Below are 12080 nucleotides of genomic sequence, written 5' to 3'. Positions count from 1 at the left end.
AGTATTTGGGCTGATATACAGCCAGGGCAGTGGATGGCGGCATGCGCCTGTGACATTTTTTTCCAAACCGCCATAGTATCAAAGAAGAAGACTCCGTATGTAGTCTGACATGTTTTCTTTACCATATATTTGTCTTTAAATAACAAAATATTGTTAAATAGAAGAAAAAAAATTAAGCTGCTTTTGGATTGAAATTGCTAGCTACTCTAACATTACTTATTTACTTACATCAGCCTCCCTAGTCAGCTAGCTAGCCAGACAGTTTTGTTTAGCTAATGTTAACTAGCCCCGTGTGGCTCAGTTGGTAGAGCATGGCGCTTGCAACGCCAGGGTTGTGGGTTCGATTCCCACGGGGGGCCAGTACAAAAAAAGTATGAATGTATGTACTTGTAAGTCGCTCTGGATAAGAGCGTCTGCTAAATGACTTAAATGTAAATGTAGCTAGCTAACTGTTTTTGTAGCTTTCTGTTTATATGTAGCTTGCACTTCAATGGCATCCCTCAAGGAGATGTTATTTGATCTTTCCAACCAGGTGAAGTACTATGAAGGCACCACTGATCTCGACAAGAGGTAAAGCGGTTAACTTCTATTACATAACTGGAAGGATTTAGCTATGAACAACCATTTTTCAACAACCATTTTCCATCTAGGTACTTGGTCATCTAGAAGTTGCTAGTTACACATTTAGTTATATGTCTGTCATATTGAGGTATCTAGCTATAAGTTAACCCTGATCAATCAAATGGATAGGTCTTACCAATTATGGTCATTCCAACTGCCCTTAACTAGGTGTCTTTGCTAGACAGACACACAGACAGAGATAAGGTTGGGGGAGGGGGGGGAGAAAGGATGAAAGTGAGAGTGAAAGAGAGAGGTGGGAAGAGAGTGAAAGACAGAGAGAAACAAAGAAAGACAAACGTGCAAAATTACTTGGACTTGAGTATTTCAACAACTCTTGTCTTCAAACTTGTTAGGCAATCACATGTACCTATGGGGGAAGGATGGCCAGCCACACAGGAGGGTGATTTTCACTGAGGAGGAGGAGGCCATGCTGACCGAGATGCATGTTGGCCATTTCAGAGTGAAGCGCATGATTGCCAAATTCAACATACGCTTCTTTTGGCATGGGATTGTCAAGGATGTGGACAGCTGGGCAAGTAAAATAACCTTTTGTTTATCGATCACATTCTATTATATCTGAAATTATTATGATTTCAATGAATGTCATATCAGAGAGAACACAATGTTTCAATTTGTCACCTTGTGCTTAAAGGTCTAGCCTGACAGAAGTTTGAGAGGGTGAAGACTGGCATAAGAGTTGAAGCCCATCAGTTGTTTTACCATGGCACATGATCGGTAAGTGTCACAGTACAAATTTTGCCCTGATAAGTTGCTTTGTAATGGTTGCTTTATTTGACCAAAGCAGAGTTCAATATTATAGATTGTGTGTCATACACTTACAAATATGAAAATCTGCATACTGAACGACAGATACGGGTAAGAATGAAGTCATCTTCTCTCTAAGACTTTATATGTTAGGGATGGACCTCATCGGACCCTTAACGAAATCCAGGAATGGCAACAGCTGGTGTCTGATGGCGACCGATTATTTTACCAAGTGGGGGGAGGCAATACCCATTAAGGTCTGTTAAGGAAGAGAACGTGCTTAACTCTAAATTCCCTTCTGTAACCCATTTAAAAAGGGTGCTTGTATGATACACATCAAGGACAATACTGGTGAGGCCACCTCCAAGGTGATGATGGACATCTTCAACACCTACGGGACTCCTGAGGTCATCTTGATTGACCAAGGTCGTGAACTCTGAAACAAGGTACTATTAGTATTTGTTTTTCCATGGTACATAATCAGACATTTCAATATCTTCCATTGTCAGTAGATATCCCTTTCCTACCCCTCCTCTAGGTTTGGATGAACAGACCAACCACACCCTCAAGACTGCCATTGGAAAGTCCCTTGACGGGTTCCAGGAATGGTGGGAGGACAACCTGAAGGTCATTCTCTTTGCAATTCGAGCCCTGCTTTTAACCATAAGACATCTCCACAGAAACGTACAGCCTAACGATTGCACGGTGAGAGTGATTGTGTCTGTTAAACCGGTAAACTGGAAACTCTGGGGGAAAAAACTAGTTCAAGTCATGATATCAGGGATTTTCAGGTCAGAGAAAGATGCCAGAGTTTCTGAATTGGAATTCCGAGTTGGATGACCGTTCAAAACTATTTTTCCCAGTCTGAGCTTGCTTTTTTCCCGAGTTCCCAGTTGTCTTGAACACACTGAAGTCGGTAGTCAGAGATTGCAGAGTTCTGAGTATTTTTGAATGCGCCACTAGAGACCTAGGCTACCTCTTATTTCTTAATAGGGCTACCTCCAACAAAGAAGCGCTTGTGTCTGTATTGATGTGAGAAATAGGCATATTTTCACAGTAATGGTGGCTGGCTGCGATATCAACTAGCCTAATCATTTTTGTATTGAGGTGATATTCAATTGACAAATTTCAATTGAAATTGATTAGATTACTCTGGCAATGAAAAATATTTAGATGTAAGGCATTCATGGTGAGATCTTTAATAATAAAGTAAACAGACACTTAAACTAACACGACGCGTAACACATGTAGACGTTTAAGGCGCTCATGGTAAGATCGTTCATAATAAACTTACAAGCAAACGGACACATGACGTGTCAGTGCCACATTACATGACGTGAACACTACGTCTACATGACGTGTACGTGTCACGTGACATGAACGTGAAGTGAACACGTCGGCAGTTTGACTTCTTAGAAAAAAACGGTCTCCATTGACAGTCCATGTTAATTCATGGCGGTATTTTATGGCGCTAGGAAGACGTTAAGTGACTTCGTGAGAGGTATCAGCAGCTTCACAAGGCTTAATTCTGGCACTTCTCACCCCCCATAGTAGAGTAGTCTAGCCTAGATAGACTACAGTCTAGTCTTCATACAGGATACTGTGACGCAACAATATTGTGAAACAAGTCAAAAGGCTTCTTCTATGCTATAATGACATTCGCAACAATTAGATGTACATTCCGCCACCTACTGTGAAGGTAGGTGGATCCCAAAAAGGAAAACATTTGGGTAAAAATAAATAAAATATCATACAAACTATCAAAAAAGAAATTAACTAAACAAAATCAACATGCTTTTCTGTAAAAAACTCATTCTAATCAGGTCCCAACACAGCCTCAGAAGCCTCCGGTGAGGGCGGGACATTTCCTAGCGACAAAAGTCCTTGTAGTGCTTCTGCTGTGAAGTCTTGGAGCCCCAAAAACTTCTCGGCGATCCGCTGGCAGCCCTGATCCTTGACACCTCGACCTCCTTCACCCTAACAGGGCACTCAAGGAAGTCCGGAGTATGATCCCCACCACAGTTGCAACATTTTCCATTCACAGATTCTTCAATATCATACTTCTTCCGTCTGCAAAAATAACCTGTGCCCATATCCTTTACAATGTCCACACTGTAATGGTTTGGACACAAATGTTCTCACCACATACCTCACATATCCAAGCTTCACATATTCAGGTAGAGTCTCCTCAAATAACAATAATATCCACAGGCTTTTCTCCTTCCTTCCATTTACCATACGGGTCAGGCGACGTGATTTTCTGACTAAGGTACTCATTATCTACATCCAACGAGACTCCAGCTATAACTCCTTTGGCAGGCGCCCTGCTCCGAAGATCAATACATCTAGCCAGATCCAGTGCACGATTCTTCTGTTCCTCATCAACACAATTAACCAAAACAAAGCTGCTTCTAGTCACCTTTATTGAAACCACCTTTCCCACTGCTTTCTTCACAGTACTCGATATTAACAAATGGATTTCCAAAATGAATCTCCTTGTCCAAAAAATGCAGTCTTATAAGAAATGCCTTATTGGACCGGTCCTTGTCTTCTACTACAACTTTTGCTTGTTTTGTTCCATTCTTTGATGTCACTATTTTCCATTCATTATTACACACTTTACTTGCCGTACTTTTGGATTCAAGCACAGTCGCCATTTCCTCCTCCTGTCCTACATCAGACTCACGAGCTCATTCCCCTTCCGTATCAAGGCTCCCCCTTGCATCCCTTGAACAGAAATAAAGCATTCAGAATACAACTCTTCTTCGTCTTCTGGATTTTATATGGTGGTTGGCAACCAACTTTAAGGTGCATTACTGCCACCAACTGGACTGGAGTGTGGACCAGAGACAGTGAAGGTCTAAATCCTACCCAATAATCTCATTTCCCTAAGGAAACGAAATACATAATTAAATAACACATCCCCTGAAGATTTCCCCAGCAGTTCACTTAATCCTGGCTCTTCAGCCTCATTACTCCTCAAATCTAATAACAATCGCTCCCTTTCTCTCACATATTTCTGGCACTGAAATAGAACATGTTCCACTGTCTCCATCTCCTCCTGACAATGATCATTTCCTTCTCTCTCTCTTCTCTCGGAGGACCTGAGCCCTAGGACCATGCCTCAGGACTACCTGGCCCGATGACTCCTTGCTGTCCCCAGTCCACCTGGTCATGCTGCTGCTCTGGTTTCGGCTGTTCTGCCTGCGGCTGTGGAGCCATGGCCTGTTCACCGGATGTGCTGCCTTGTCCTGGACCTGCTGTTTTCGACTCTCTCTCTCTACTGCACTTGCTGTCTCTAACTCTGAATGATCGGCTATGAAAAGCCAACTGACATTTACTCCTGAGGTGCTGACCTGTTGCACCCTCTACAACCACTGTGATTATTATTATCTGACCCTGCTGGTCATCTATGAACGTTTGAACATCTTGGCCATGTTCTGTTATAATCTCCACCCGGCACAGCCAGAAGACTGGCCACCCCTCATAGCCTGGTTCCTCTCTAGGTTTATTCCTAGGTTCCGGTATTTCTACAGAGTTTTTTCCTAGCCACTGTGCTTCTACATCTGCATTGCTTGCTGTTTGGGGTTTTAGGCTGGGTTTCTGTAAAGCACTTTGTGGCATCGGCTGATGTAAAAAAGGGCTTTATAAATACATTTGATTGATTGATTAACCCCTAGGCTTTACCTACTGACAAATTTATCTCAACATTAGGATTTTTAAGAGCCTGCTTGTTTATAACATCCACCACCTCATTCCCCTCTATCTCAAGTGAGCTGGTACCCAGAGGAAGATCACAAATACGCCATCTGTTTCACCCTATACAAGCACTGTGCTGCACCCTCACCCGTGCTGCACAGGAGTCAGACCAGATGACTACCCTGTCTGGCCCCACTTCCTCCACCCACTCTGCAGCCAATAGTATGGCCAACAACTCCATTGTATAAACAGATAAATGATCCGTTGCTCTTTTCGTCACCGCCACCTTAAACTCAGGAACACTTAAAAGCTGCTCCGGCCCTTCCTGTTTTAGGGTCCTTTGATCCATCTGTGAATATATTCAAGAAAGCATAGCATTGTGTTCTTAAATGTTTACTTACAACTGAATCTACTCCTTCCTCAACATCTCTTACCTTCTCAAGCAACCCTAGATCTATCACTGTCTGAGGGAGAAACCAAGGTGGGATAGCAGGAAGAACAACAGAGGGGCTAAACTCCCTCCCAAACAACCCCATCTCTCTCGCCATGCAATTGCCTATCCACCCAAAGTTGTATTCAGATTTCTGTTCATGATCCCAGCACTCTAGGAGCACCCTTTTTGTAGGATGTGTAACCTTGTGTCCTTGTAGATTTACCCAATATGTCATGGCTAACTGTTGTTTTCTTAACTTTAACAGCATCTCTCCCAAATCTACCTGCATCGCTGCCACCGGGAGGTCCTAAGGGCTCCACAACATGTTCTTAGGGCTTGAGCCTGGATAACATCCAGCTTTTTTAAAGATGTCTGACCTGCTGAGCCATATGCTATACTTCCATAATCCACTGATGACCTTAACAGCGCTATATATATCATTTTCAACACCATTCTATCTGTTACTTCATTCCTGACAAGCAACGCATCACACTCAATATTTTCTTTCCTTTGACAACTACACAGTTAATATGCTCCGCCCATGTCATTTGAGTGTCAAACCAGACCCCCAGGAACCTAAACCCCTCCCACCCTCTCCAGATTCCTTCCATACAGCTTCAAGTATATTTCCTCCCCAACCTTCCTTGGGGAGGACAGTCTGTTTTCTCAACTGAAAACTTGAAGCACCAGCTGAGGGACCACTGCTCTACTTTACGAATCACTTCTTGAACTCTCCTGGCTGTATGGGTAATATTTCTCCCACTCTTCCACAGTGCCCCATCATCTGCAAACAATGACCTCCCATTATCAGGTCTCACCTGGGAGAATACATCATCAATCATAACGGAGAACAACAAAGGACTAATGACACTGCGCTGGGGGGGGGGGGGGGGGGGACCATTATCTAACTTTTCTGACAGAGTTCCCCACCTTCACTTGTATTTATCGCCCCAAAAAGAAAATCCTTTATCCAGTTAAAAACCCTTCCTCCAACCCCCATGTTATCCAGCTTGATAAGTAGGCCTTCCTTCCACATCATAAACCTTCTCTACATCAAAGAACTACCACCACCACCTCCTTGTTTCCCTGAGCCTTCCATATGACTGACTCTAGGCACAGTGCAGGATCCATCGTTCCCCTGCCTTTCCTGAACCCACTTTGATCTGGTGACATCAGTCCTCAACAGAAAGTACGCCAGCTTTTCTATAGTTTACATACGTGAGATGTCAACGCTATCGGCCTATAGCTTGAAGGACTAGTAGGGTCTTTCCCTGGTTTCCGTATTGACACCACTACTGCCTGTTTCCAACTTCCAGGCAGTTTCCCTTCCTGCCCCACCTTATCGTAAAGGCCCAATACTTTCCCCATTGCAGTGTCACTGAGATGAGCCATCATGATGTAACACATCTCATCCTTCCCAGGAGATGTTACCCCAGCTTTAGCTCTTCATCTCAGCCAACGTAAAAGGGCCATTCAATGTATCCCCCACCATCTCTCTCTGATCCAGGACCCCCGGATGTTCTCCTCTGACCCTCTCTCTCCCACCCTGCTCCTCTTCTGTCAGATGATTTGAGCTGTGCACCTTCACAAATGCCTGGGCTAACATCTCCCCCTTTTCAGCACAGGGAGATCCCAATCTCTTCTGACCCCACTCATCCTCTTAATCATCCCCCATACCTCTCACACAGGAGTGGTCCTGCCTTTGTTTCCACAGAACTGGTGCCAACACTCCCTCTTAGCTGTCCTAATGATCCCCCTTACTACTGCTTGTGCTTGTTTATACTGTATCAGGTGCTGGTAATTATGGGTCCTTTTCAACATTCTGAAAGTCCTGTTCCTACTCTTCACTGCTGCTCTACACTCCACCAGGGGACTGCAATACTCCTTCTCCCCCCTGTACCCATAGGAATCACCTGCAATACTCTTTCTCCCCCCTGTACCCATAGGAATCACCTGCGTTACTCTTTCTCCCCCCTGTACCCATAGGAATCACCTGCGTTACTCTTTCTCTCCCCTGTACCCATAGGAATCACCTGCGTTACTCTTTCTCCCCCCTGTACCCATAGGAATCACCTGCGTTACTCTTTCTCCCCCCTGTACCCATAGGAATCAGCTGCGTTACTCTTTCTCCCCCCTGTACCCATAGGAATCACCTGCAATACTCTTTCTCCCCCCTGTACCCATAGGAATCACCTGCGTTACTCTTTCTCCCCCCTGTACCCATAGGAATCACCTGCGTTACTCTTTCTCTCCCCTGTACCCATAGGAATCACCTGCGTTACTCTTTCTCCCCCCTGTACCCATAGGAATCACCTGCGTTACTCTTTCTCCCCCCTGTACCCATAGGAATCACCTGCGTTACTCTTTCTCTCCGCTGTACCCATAGGAATCACCTGCATTACTCTTTCTCCCCCCTGTACCCATAGGAATCACCTGCGTTACTCTTTCTCCCCCCTGTACCCATAGGAATCACCTATGTTACTCTTTCTCCCCCCTGTACCCATAGGAATCACCTGCGTTACTCTTTCTCCCCCCTGTACCCATAGGAATCACCTGCGTTACTCTTTCTCCCCCCTGTACCCATAGGAATCACATGCGTTACTCTTTCTCCCCCCCTGTACCCATAGGAATCACCTGCGTTACTCTTTCTCCCCCCTGTACCCATAGGAATCACCTGCGTTACTCTTTCTCCCCCCTGTACCCATAGGAATCACCTGCGTTACTCTTTCTCCCCCCTGTACCCATAGGAATCACATGCGTTACTCTTTCTCCCCCCCTGTACCCATAGGAATCACCTGCGTTACTCTTTCTCCCCCCTGTACCCATAGGAATCACCTGCGTTACTCTTTCTCCCCCCTGTACCCATAGGAATCACCTGCGTTACTCTTTCTCCCCCCTGTACCCATAGGAATCACCTGCGTTACTCTTTCTCCCCCCTGTACCCATAGGAATCACCTGCGTTACTCTTTCTCTCCCCTGTACCCATAGGAATCACCTGCGTTACTCTTTCTCCCCCCCTGTACCCATAGGAATCAGCTGCGTTACTCTTTCTCCCCCCTGTACCCATAGGAATCACCTGCGTTACTCTTTCTCTCCCCTGTACCCATAGGAATCATCTGCGTTACTCTTTCTCCCCCCTGTACCCATAGGAATCACCTGCGTTACTCTTTCTCTCCCCTGTACCCATAGGAATCACCTGCGTTACTCTTTCTCCCCCCTGTACCCATAGGAATCACCTGCGTTACTCTTTCTCCCCCCTGTACCCATAGGAATCACCTGCGTTACTCTTTCTCCCCCCTGTACCCATAGGAATCACCTGCGTTACTCTTTCTCCCCCCTGTACCCATAGGAATCACCTGCGTTACTCTTTCTCCCCCTGTACCCATAGGAATCACCTGCGTTACTCTTTCTCCCCCCCCCCCCCCCCCCCTGTACCCATAGGAATCACCTGCGTTACTCCTTCTCCCCCCTGTACCCATAGGAATCACCTGCGCTACTCCTTCTCCCCCCTGTACCCATAGGAATCACCTGCGTTACTCTTTCTCCCCCCTGTACCCATAGGAATCACCTGCGTTACTCTTTCTCCCCCCTGTACCCATAGGAATCACCTGCGTTACTCTTTCTCCCCCCCCCCCTGTACCCATAGGAATCACCTGCGTTACTCTTTCTCCCCCCTGTACCCATAGGAATCACCTGCGTTACTCTTTCTCCCCCCTGTACCCATAGGAATCACCTGCGTTACTCTTTCTCCCCCCTGTACCCATAGGAATCAGCTGCGTTACTCTTTCTCCCCCCTGTACCCATAGGAATCAGCTGCGTTACTCTTTCTCCCCCCTGTACCCATAGGAATCACCTGCGTTACTCTTTCTCTCCCCTGTACCCATAGGAATCAGCTGCGTTACTCTTTCTCCCCCCTGTACCCATAGGAATCAGCTGCGTTACTCTTTCTCCCCCCTGTACCCATAGGAATCACCTGCATTACTCTTTCTCCCCCCTGTACCCATAGGAATCACCTGCGTTACTCTTTCTCCCCCCCCCCCTGTACCCATAGGAATCACCTGCGTTACTCCTTCTCCCCCCTGTACCCATAGGAATCACCTGCGTTACTCCTTCTCCCCCCTGTACCCATAGGAATCAGCTGCGTTACTCTTTCTCCCGCCCCCTGTACCCATAGGAATCACTTGCGTTACTCTTTCTCCCCCCTGTACCCATAGGAATCACCTGCGTTACTCTTTCTCCCCCCTGTACCCATAGGAATCACTTGCGTTACTCTTTCTCCCCCCCTGTACCCATAGGAATCACCTGCGTTACTCCTTCTCCCCCCTGTACCCATAGGAATCACCTGCGTTACTCCTTCTCCCCCCTGTACCCATAGGAATCACCTGCGTTACTCTTTCTCCCCCCTGTACCCATAGGAATCACCTGCGTTACTCTTTCTCCCCCCTGTACCCATAGGAATCACCTGCGTTACTCTTTCTCCCCCCCCCTGTACCCATAGGAATCACCTGCGTTACTCTTTCTCCCCCCTGTACCCATAGGAATCACCTGCGTTACTCTTCCTCCCCCCTGTACCCATAGGAATCACCTGCGTTACTCTTTCTCTCCCCTGTACCCATAGGAATCACCTGCGTTACTCTTTCTCCCCCCCTGTACCCATAGGAATCAGCTGCGTTACTCTTTCTCCCCCCTGTACCCATAGGAATCACCTGCGTTACTCTTTCTCTCCCCTGTACCCATAGGAATCATCTGCGTTACTCTTTCTCCCCCCTGTACCCATAGGAATCACCTGCGTTACTCTTTCTCCCCCCTGTACCCATAGGAATCACCTGCGTTACTCTTTCTCCCCCCTGTACCCATAGGAATCACCTGCGTTACTCTTTCTCCCCCCTGTACCCATAGGAATCACCTGCGTTACTCTTTCTCCCCCTGTACCCATAGGAATCAGCTGCGTTACTCTTTCTCCCCCCTGTACCCATAGGAATCACCTGCATTACTCTTTCTCCCCCCTGTACCCATAGGAATCACCTGCGTTACTCTTTCTCCCCCCCCCCCCCCTGTACCCATAGGAATCACCTGCGTTACTCCTTCTCCCCCCTGTACCCATAGGAATCACCTGCGTTACTCCTTCTCCCCCCTGTACCCATAGGAATCACCTGCGTTACTCTTTCTCCCCCCTGTACCCATAGGAATCACCTGCGTTACTCTTCCTCCCCCCTGTACCCATAGGAATCACCTGCGTTACTCTTTCTCTCCCCTGTACCCATAGGAATCACCTGCGTTACTCTTTCTCCCCCCCTGTACCCATAGGAATCAGCTGCGTTACTCTTTCTCCCCCCTGTACCCATAGGAATCACCTGCGTTACTCTTTCTCTCCCCTGTACCCATAGGAATCATCTGCGTTACTCTTTCTCCCCCCTGTACCCATAGGAATCACCTGCGTTACTCTTTCTCCCCCCTGTACCCATAGGAATCACCTGCGTTACTCTTTCTCCCCCCTGTACCCATAGGAATCACCTGCGTTACTCTTTCTCCCCCCTGTACCCATAGGAATCACCTGCGTTACTCTTTCTCCCCCTGTACCCATAGGAATCAGCTGCGTTACTCTTTCTCCCCCCTGTACCCATAGGAATCACCTGCATTACTCTTTCTCCCCCCTGTACCCATAGGAATCACCTGCGTTACTCTTTCTCCCCCCCCCCCCCCCCCTGTACCCATAGGAATCACCTGCGTTACTCCTTCTCCCCCCTGTACCCATAGGAATCACCTGCGTTACTCCTTCTCCCCCCTGTACCCATAGGAATCACCTGCGTTACTCTTTCTCCCCCCTGTACCCATAGGAATCACCTGCGTTACTCTTTCTCCCCCCCCCCCCCTGTACCCATAGGAATCACCTGCGTTACTCTTTCTCCCCCCTGTACCCATAGGAATCACCTGCGTTACTCTTTCTCCCCCCTGTACCCATAGGAATCACCTGCGTTACTCTTTCTCCCCCCTGTACCCATAGGAATCAGCTGCGTTACTCTTTCTCCCCCCTGTACCCATAGGAATCAGCTGCGTTACTCTTTCTCCCCCCTGTACCCATGGGAATCACCTGCGTTACTCTTTCTCTCCCCTGTACCCATAGGAATCAGCTGCGTTACTCTTTCTCCCCCCTGTACCCATAGGAATCAGCTGCGTTACTCTTTCTCCCCCCTGTACCCATAGGAATCACCTGCATTACTCTTTCTCCCCCCTGTACCCATAGGAATCACCTGCGTTACTCTTTCTCCCCCCCCCCTGTACCCATAGGAATCACCTGCGTTACTCCTTCTCCCCCCCCCCCTGTACCCATAGGAATCACCTGCGTTACTCCTTCTCCCCCCTGTACCCATAGGAATCACCTGCGTTACTCCTTCTCCCCCCTGTACCCATAGGAATCACCTGCGTTACTCTTTCTCTCCCCTGTACCCATAGGAATCAGCTGCGTTACTCTTTCTCCCCCCCCCTATACCCATAGGAATCACTTGCGTTACTCTTTCTCCCCCCTGTACCCATAGGAATCACCTGCGTTACTCTTTCTCCC

The sequence above is a fragment of the Salvelinus namaycush genome, unplaced genomic scaffold, assembly GCF_016432855.1.
Source record: "Salvelinus namaycush isolate Seneca unplaced genomic scaffold, SaNama_1.0 Scaffold1039, whole genome shotgun sequence".
NCBI lineage: Eukaryota > Metazoa > Chordata > Actinopteri > Salmoniformes > Salmonidae > Salvelinus > Salvelinus namaycush.
The sequence above is the reverse complement of the archived record's forward strand: the minus strand, read 5'-3'. Positions refer to the sequence as shown.